The following is a 9,088-nucleotide window of genomic DNA, read 5'->3' as shown; positions in this document are numbered from 1 at the left end:
GGACTGACAGAAGGGAGGCCATATTTTATAAAAAGGTAATCAGAATACATGGTGTCCTGGGGTGATGGGATGAGGCAGGTGGGGAGAAAATTTGAAATTCAAAATTTTGTGGAAGTGAATTTTGAAAACTTAAAATAAATAGAATTTTTTAAATGCATGAAAGGTCAGAGTCAAGATCACTAAAAGAAGCCAGGAAGTTGCCTGATCTCTCCCCCTTTTCCCTTGGTAACAATGTTAAATCAAGCCTCTAAAAGAACTCTGGAGTAACAGATTCTACAAAAATATAGACTGACACAATTTTATAGCCCAAGATAACTTAGATGAACTTCAGGAAATTCTGCCTCAATTTGGTAAAAGGGGAGTACAGCCCTGCATAGGAGGTGTAGGGGCAAGCCAGTTGGAGGGTCTTAGCCACAGTACAGATCCGAACCCAAAGATCCATCATCCTAGCCAAACAGGCTATTTGTGAGGCCTTCAACCCCAGTGCAGCAGGCAAACTGCCAGACCCAGAACCCAGGGCACCCTTGGTATAATTAAACCAGTCCACCATAACATAATGGGCAAGCCTCCGGTTCTAATGCTGACAGTGCAAAAATCAGTGAACAGACCCCTGGTGCTAAGTGCAAGAAGTTCAGGATAGTGCCTCCTGTACCACAGGACTGGAGCTCAACTTTAAAAATGAGGAATAGCAAAGATCGCTGACTATAGAAAGCTACAATGGTGACAGGGAAGATTCAAAAATAAACTCAGAAGGGGATAATGATGTTAAAAATATATATATATTTTTATAATATGTAAAGTCTCAAAGGAGAATATGAATTGATCTCAAGTCCAAAAAGTCCTCTTAGAAGAGCTCAAACAATGATTTTTAAAATCCAATAAGAGCGGTAGAATAAAAATTGAGAAAAAGAATTAGAATTATGCAAGAGAATTATGAAGAAAAAGCATTGGGGATAAAGCACAAAAATTGACTGAATAAAACAACTCCTCAAAAATTAGAATTTACCAAGTTGGAGGAAAAATTCACTGAGGAAATCAACTCCTTTGAGAGTAGAATTGGCCAAATACAAAAGGAGGTACAAAAGTTTATTGAAGAAAACAATACTTTTTAAAATTAGAACTTGTGAAGAAAAAGCTAATGACTTTATGGGACATCAAGAATCAATCAAACAAAATCAAAAGAATGAAAAAATAGAAAAAAATTCATTAGAAAAACAACTGACCTGGAAAATATATTTAGGAGATGCAATTTAAAAATTATTGAACTACTTGAAAGTGATGATAAAAAAAAAAACCTGCACAGTTTCTTTCAAGAAGTTATCAAGAAATATTCCCCTGGTTTCCTGAACCAGAGAGTAAAATAGTCATTGAAGCAATCCACTGACCACCTGCTAAAAGAGTTCCCAAAATGAAAACTCCAAGGAATATTATAACCAAATTCCAGAACTATCAGGTCAAGGAGAAAATAATTCAATCAATCAGAAAGAAACTACTCAAACATCAAGGATCCACAGTCAGGATTACACAGGATTTATCAGCTTCTACTTTGATGGATTTGAGGATTTGGAATATGAAATCAATAAGAAACAGAAAAAAGCCTTGCCCCATAAAAAGCTACCATGGCAACATGAAAGATCAAAACACAAACTCAATGGTGCTGATACTTAAAATAGGAAGAGCCAAAACAGAGAAAGAAAATTACAACTCAATTTCCCTAATCAAAAATTATGTAAACATTTTAAATAAAATACTAGCAAAGAGATTATAGCAATTTATCATTAGGATAATACAGGCAGGATTTCTGCTAGGTATGCAGAGCTAGTTCAATATTAGGAAAACTATCAGCATAATTAACCATATTAATAACAAAACGCAATAGAAATCATATGAATTACTCAATAGATGCAGATGACAAAATACAGCACTTACTTCTATTAAAAACACTAGAGAACATAGGAATAAATGAAGCTCACCTAACAAAGATACGCAATATCTATATAAAACCATCAGGAAGCATTATAAGTAATGGGGATAAAGAACTTTAAGGTACCACCTCACACCTATGAGATGGGTTTATATGACTGAAAAGAAAAATCATAAATGTTGGAGAAGATGTGGAAAAGGGGCCTTCAAATTGTGCACATCTTTTGATCCAGCAATATCACTACTAGGCCTGTATTCCAAAGATATCATAACAAAGGGAAAAGGCCCCATATATACAAAAATATTTATACAATCTGTTTATGTGGTAGCAAAGAATTTGAAATTGAGGGGATGCCAATATATTGGGGATTAGCTGAACAATTTGTGGTATATGAATATAAAGAAATACTATTGTCCTAAAGAACAATATGAGCAGGTAGATTTCAGAAAAACCTGGACTTACATGAACTGATAATATGAGCAGAACCAAGAAAACATTGTGCACAGTAACAGCAACATTGTGTGATCAGCTACAATTGACTTAGTTCTTCTCTGCAAAACAATGATTCAAGACAATTCTAAAAGACTTGTAATGAAAAATACTATCCACATCCAGAGAAAAAACCATGGAGTCTGAATGCATGTCAAAGCACATTATTTTCATTTTAGTTTTTGTTTTTTGTGGTGTTTTCACTTTTGTTCTGTTTCTTCTTTTCAATGTGACTAGTGTAGAAATGTTTACATGATTGCATACGTATAACCTATCTCAGATCACTTGCTGGCAGTCTTGGGAGGGAACATGGGAAAGAGAGAAGAAGAAAAATATAGAACTCAAAATTTTATTTAAAAATGAGTGTTGATAACTATGTTTACATATAATTGGAAAAAATAAAATACTATTTTGTATATATGTATATTTTATATATATATATATATATATATGTAAAGAGAGAGAAAGAGAGAGAGAGATTTGGAAAATTTTCATGGTCCTTTGGGTGCCATGGCAAAGAAGATGTCAATTCTTCTTCTTTAAAGTCATTTAAACTAATAAAATTTATCTGATGTTTGGTTTTCATGTTGACTTGTTTGACAGTGACAAGAATTTTGGTGGTAGGTACTATACTTTCTGAAATTTAGTAACTGTTACTGTAGTACTAATAGAAGCAATTGCCAGACTTTATAGTTATTGTTTCCCTAAATCTGAGTCAGTCCATAAGCATTTATTATACACTTATGTAGTGAGTTAAAGGCCTTTCCATTAATATATTGGGTAAAAAGGATTATTATGAGGTATAGTTCTAAAACTTCTAGGTATTGTTACAAGATAAGAAAGAGAAATTAAGGTAATAAGCATGGGCAGAAAAGGAAGCCAAACTGCCATTCTTACTAAATGTTCAGGAAAGATTAATTGAAATAATTAATAAAGAGTACATTTTCAGAGTATAATGTACACTCATGGAAACTTATGTATATTAACCATAAAACACAGAAGAGAAAAAAAAACTTTCCAAACAACTTCAGAGTATATAAAATACTTGGTAGTCTACCTTGGAAGACCCTCTAAAGACTTTTATGAGTAAAACAGACAAACAACCGTTATAGAAATAAAGGCAGACCTAAATATTTGGAGAGTTATGATTTATTTTTGTTGGCACAGGAAAATGTAAAATAATCACAGTACATCATGAATTAGTTGTATACCAAATTAATATGATATTATCTTATAAATCTGTGCAAAAAATAACATTCATCTAGAGAAAGAAAAAGTCAAAAATTTCAAGGCAAATACTGCATAAAAGTTGGAAAGAAGGGAGCCAAATGGTATCACGTCTCAAATTATTCTAAAAGGAAGCAATAATTAAAATGATTTGTTACTGGTTTTAAAAAATATATACAGAAAAGTTGATTGATGAGAAAGATTAGGTGAACAAGACCATGTATCAATTGAAGACTGTAGTTTTATATTTGATAAGCCCGAGGATACCAGCACTAGGCTAGGAATATTTGGAAATAGTCTGAAAGTAAATAAGTTTAAATTATTTTACATTATATACCAAAATCAACTGCAAAGGAATACATAATCTAAGTATAACAGGTCATATCATTAAAACTAAAAAAGAGGAAAATATAAGAAGACACTTTCCTCAACTTTCCTCAATGGGAAAATTCTTACCTAAACTAGGAAGACATAGTCATGAAAAGCAACATTTTAAATTATATAAAATTGAATACATTTTACTGAAGCAAAAATAATTATAATTAAACTCAGAAGTTAAATAATTGCAAACAAATCTTCCAAGAAAATGTATCTGAAAAAGATCTAATATCTAAGAAACATAACAAATTGCTTCAATAAGAATAAGAGCCATTCACCCCATAAAAACATGGTTAAAAGATATGAACAGTTCTTAAATGAAAAAAAATGAAAGCTGTCATCAAATTGATGAAACATGTTCAAATCTCTAACAATAAAAAATATACATTCAAGACTCTCCACCCCCACATAAGATTGGCAAAGGGGGAAAAGGAAGAAAATAACAGTTATTGGAAAACTTCTCAGAGGACAGATATAACAATCAATCACACTGGGATAAAGATATGATTTGGTTCTAGCCCTCTGGGAAACAATTTGGAGTTATTTTTTTTAAGTTACTAAACTGTACACTGGGTCAAAGAATTCAGTAACACTTGTTAGCTCTGCATCCTCATGAGGTTAAGGACAAAGGAAGAACCATATAAAATGAATCTTTATAGTAATATTTTTCATTGTAGCAAATAAGTAGAAACAAAACTTGTGTCTATCATTTGAGGAATGGATGAATAAATTGTAGTCTATAACTATAATTGACTTGTATTTATTCATTTGCTGTTATTTATATGATGATTTAAGGAAGAGATGTTCTTAACAGTTTATATGCGTTATGGATCCCTTTGGCAATCAAGTGAAGCTTATGCTGCCATTCTCAGAATAATTCTTTAAAATGCATAAAAATAAGCATATGATTCCAAAGTAAATCAATAACATTGAAATAAAGATGCATTTTTAAATTCCAATTTCATGGACCTCCTGAAATGAGGTCCCTGCAATCCTTGATAAGAACCCTATTTAGAAAAATATTGGAAGGACTTTTATAATCTTTTAAAACTTGACATAAAAATTGTCCACAGTTTATTATAGTGACTTATTTCTCTTTTGCATCGTGAAAGGTTTGTGTTTTTTGATGACAATAAAGTTCAAAATAAAGATGAAATTTTAAAATGAAGTCTTCTAGGTGGCAGAGCCAAGATGATGGAATAGAGGAAGCACTCACCCAAACAATGCTGGAGTGTGAGAGCCAAAAATAGTTCAAAACAAAATACTTTTTCAACCCAAGACAACTTAGCTGGTAGGAAGAGATATCTATAAAGAAGGGATAGAGGCTGGCCTGTAGCTCACATAAATGAAACACTAGTAATGGATCCAGGTGGTGGCAACAAAAGCAACAGCAACAGCTTTGGGAGCTCTAAAGCCAGAGATGGTAAGGAGACCTGAAAACTGGTGAAAAAGGGATTGCAGAAGATGCTTGTGGTAGCACTGGAATGCAGGCCAGCTGCTATTTGGAAAATTTATGCTTATAACCACTCTTGAGTGAAAACACAAGGGGAGAGAAGAGCAAGATGGAGTGGAAACTGCGAGAAGCAGTATCACATTTAGTCATAAGGAATTAGAGACCCTAAGGAAGAGTATCACCTCTGGTCCTAAGTGAGTAGGACTACTGAGGATCAGTAACATTTCCAATCTCAGGGGAGAAGAGACCCTGAGAAACAGTGTAGTTTCCTGTTGCAAGGGATCAGGGGCCCTAAGGAGCAGTAACAATTGTAACCCCAAACAGTTAGGGGCCCTTCCTCTATAAGACCACAGTGTAGACCAGAAGAGCAGTGACCACACATCACACACACACTACCTTGGAAGTGCCCAAAACTTCCAAAGCCTTCAAATTAGCTCAAAAACAGTAATGCAAAAGAAGCCTAAGATTGAGAGAGTGCCTCTCCCTCACCCCCCGCCCCTCATTCTGGGAACAGAACCAAATTTAACATAAAGTTTGACATAAAAATTAGGCTGGAAAAACGAGCAAACAACAAAAAAAGAAAGAAACAGAAAGAAAGATCTTTACCATTAAAATCTACCATGGAAACAATGAAGATCAAGATACAAATTCAAAAGACAATGAAGTCAAAACAGTTACAAGCAAAATGTCAAAAAAAAGTATGAATTGGACACAAACCCAATGAAAATTCCTAGAATAGCTAAAAATGATTTTCAGAGTCAAATAAGAAAGTTAGAGGGGAAAAGATTAGTAGAGAAATGAGAGTGAGGAAGGAAAGTATGAAAAGTTTTGTAAAAGAGGCCTTAAAGATATACTAAATGACATCTTAAAAATAGAATTGACCAAATGGAAAAAGCGGTATAGAACTTCACTGAAGAAAGTAATTCCTTAAAAAGCAGAATGGCTAAATGGAAAAAGAGGTTAAAAAACTGACTGAAGAAAATAATTCCTTAAAAATTAGAATTGGGCTCACTAACTTTTCTCCTGGAGATGGTTGGTCAATGAGAAACTTTTGTTGCTTTCTTTTCTATTTCTTCTTAGCACAGCAGACCCCTGAACACTTTTATCATGCATGAGTGCATCTCTATCCACGTTGGCCAGGCTGGTATCCAGATTGGTAATGCCTGTTGGGAGCTGTACTGCCTGGAACATGGTATCCAGTCTGATGGGCAGATGCCAAATGACAAGATTCTTGGGGGTAGAGATGACTCTTTCAACACCTTCTTTAGTGAAACTGGGGCTGGCAAGCATGTTCCCCATGCTGTGTTTGTAGACCTGGAAGCAACTGTTATTGATGAAGTTCGAACTGGAACCTACTGCCAGCTTTTCCATTCTGAGGAGCTGATCACTGGCAAGGGAGATGCTGCCAATAACTATGCCCACGGACACTATACCATTGGCAAAGAAATAATTGACATTGTTCTCCCCAGAACTCATAAACTTGCTGATAATGGTTTCTTCAAGGTTTCTTGGTTTTCCAGAGCTTTGGTGGTGGGACTTGCTCTGGTTTCATCTCTCTGCTGATGGAACGTCTGTTCATTGACTATGGCAAGAAGTCCAAGCTGGAGTTCTCCATTTACCCAGCCCTCAGGTCTCAACAGCTGTAGTGGAGCCCTACAACTCCAATCTAATCACTCACACCACCCTGGAGCACTCTGATTGTGCCTTCATGGTAGACAATAAGGCACTCCTTGATATCTGTCACAGAAAACTTGACATTTAATGCCCAACCTATACTAATCTGAATCACCTTATTAGTCAAATTGTGTCCCCCAGCACTGCTTCTCTCTGATTTGATGGTGCCCCCAATGTTGATCTGACAGAATTCCAGACCAGCTTGGTGCCCTATCCCCATATTCATTTCCCTCTGGTCACATATGCCCAAGTCATCTCTGCTGAGAAAGCCTACCATGAGCAGCTGACTGTAGCAGAGATCACCAATGCTTATTTTGAGCCTGTCAACCTGATGATAAAATGTGTCCCTCGTTATGGTAAATAAATAGCTTGTTACCTGCTCTACCATTGGTGATATAGTTCCCAAAGATGTCAATGTTGCTATTGCCACTATCAAGACAAAGCTCAGCATCCATTTTTTGGATTGGTGCCCAACTGGCTTCAAGGTTGGTATCAATTACCAGCCTCTCACTGTAGTTCCTGGTGGTGAGCTGGCCAAGGTACAGTGGGCTGTGTGCATGTTGAGCAACACTACAGCTGTTGCTGAGGCTTGGACTCACCTGGACCACAAATACGATCTGATGTATGCCAAATGTGCCTCTGTCTATTGGTAGGTGGGAGAGGGCATGGAGGAATGAGAGTTCTCTGAGGCACAAGAGCACATGGATGCCTTGGAGAAAGATTATGGGGAAGTTGGAACAGACAGTGCTGATGGGGAAGATGAAGGTGAGGAATATTAAATTTGTATGTTATTTTTTTCTTTATCCTAAGTCTGTCTTTTTCTCTGCTCTGTGAAAATATCCTCTGTGATCATTAAATGTCAATAAAGGTATGATACTTGCAAAAAAAATTAGAATTGGGCAAATGAAGCTGATTCCATGAGCTATTAAAAAACAATTTTTAAAAATCAAAAGAATGACATTTTGATTCTTCTTTGCAACATGTATTTAATAGGAATGCAAGTGTAGAACCTATATAAGATTGTATGCCATCTCAGAGAGGGAGTGGGGAGAGAGAAGAGTAATGAGGGAGAGGGAGGGGAAAAATCTAAGATATATGGAGGTGATTGTCAAACACTGAAAACAAAACAATTTAATTTAAAAAATCTAAAGAATGAAAAAATAGAATAAATTGTGAAATGTAATTGGGGAAAACAACTGACCTAGAATATAGATTAAGGAGAGATAATTAAAGAATATTGGATTACCTGAAATCCAGGACCAAAGTAAGAGCCTACATAACATATTTGAAGAAATTTTCAAAGAAAACTCCTTTAATGTCCTAGAATCGTAGGGTAAAATAGAAATTAAAAGAATCTACTGATAATCACTTGAAAGATCCCCAAATGAAAACTCCCAGGAATATTATAGCCACATTTCAGACTTCAGAAGTCTGAAAGAAAGTACTTATAGCAACCAGAATATAATCATTCCAAAACTGAGGAACCAAAGTCAGGATCACACAAGATTTAATAATTAACAGAATAAAAGAGTGCAAGACTTGGAAATTAATATCCCATAGAGGAAAAAAACTGGGATTGAAACCCAGAAGTACCTACCCATCAAAACAGAGTATAACCTTTCAAGTGAACAAATTAGAATTTGATGTAATAGAGGATTGTCAAGCATTACTGATGTTATCAATAACAAAATGAATAAAAATGATTATATCAATAGATATGGAAAAAGTCTGACGAAATACAACACAGAAAGCATGGGCAAAAGCAGTGCTTTTCTAAAAATTCTAAGTAGTATACATCTAAAACCATTTTCTCAGCTGTAATATCATCTTTAAAAAATTTACTGTGTATTAGAGCATAAAAATCTCATAACCAAATGCAGAAAAGTGGAAATATTAAATTCATCATTTTCAGATGATGTAATAAAATTACATTGTATTCAAAA

At 34.8% G+C, this 9,088-nt stretch overlaps 1 pseudogene; it reads left to right on the top strand.

The window, feature by feature from the left end:
- The first annotated feature begins 5,800 nt into the window (after positions 1-5,800).
- Positions 5,801-8,039, top strand: LOC140523980 (tubulin alpha-1C chain pseudogene; annotated as a pseudogene).
- The last annotated feature ends 1,049 nt before the right edge of the window (positions 8,040-9,088 follow it).

This window comes from Notamacropus eugenii, chromosome 2 (assembly GCF_028372415.1).
Source record: "Notamacropus eugenii isolate mMacEug1 chromosome 2, mMacEug1.pri_v2, whole genome shotgun sequence".
Classification (NCBI taxonomy): domain Eukaryota; kingdom Metazoa; phylum Chordata; class Mammalia; order Diprotodontia; family Macropodidae; genus Notamacropus; species Notamacropus eugenii.
Note: the sequence above shows the minus strand (reverse complement) of the source record. Positions and strands in the feature narration are given on the sequence as shown.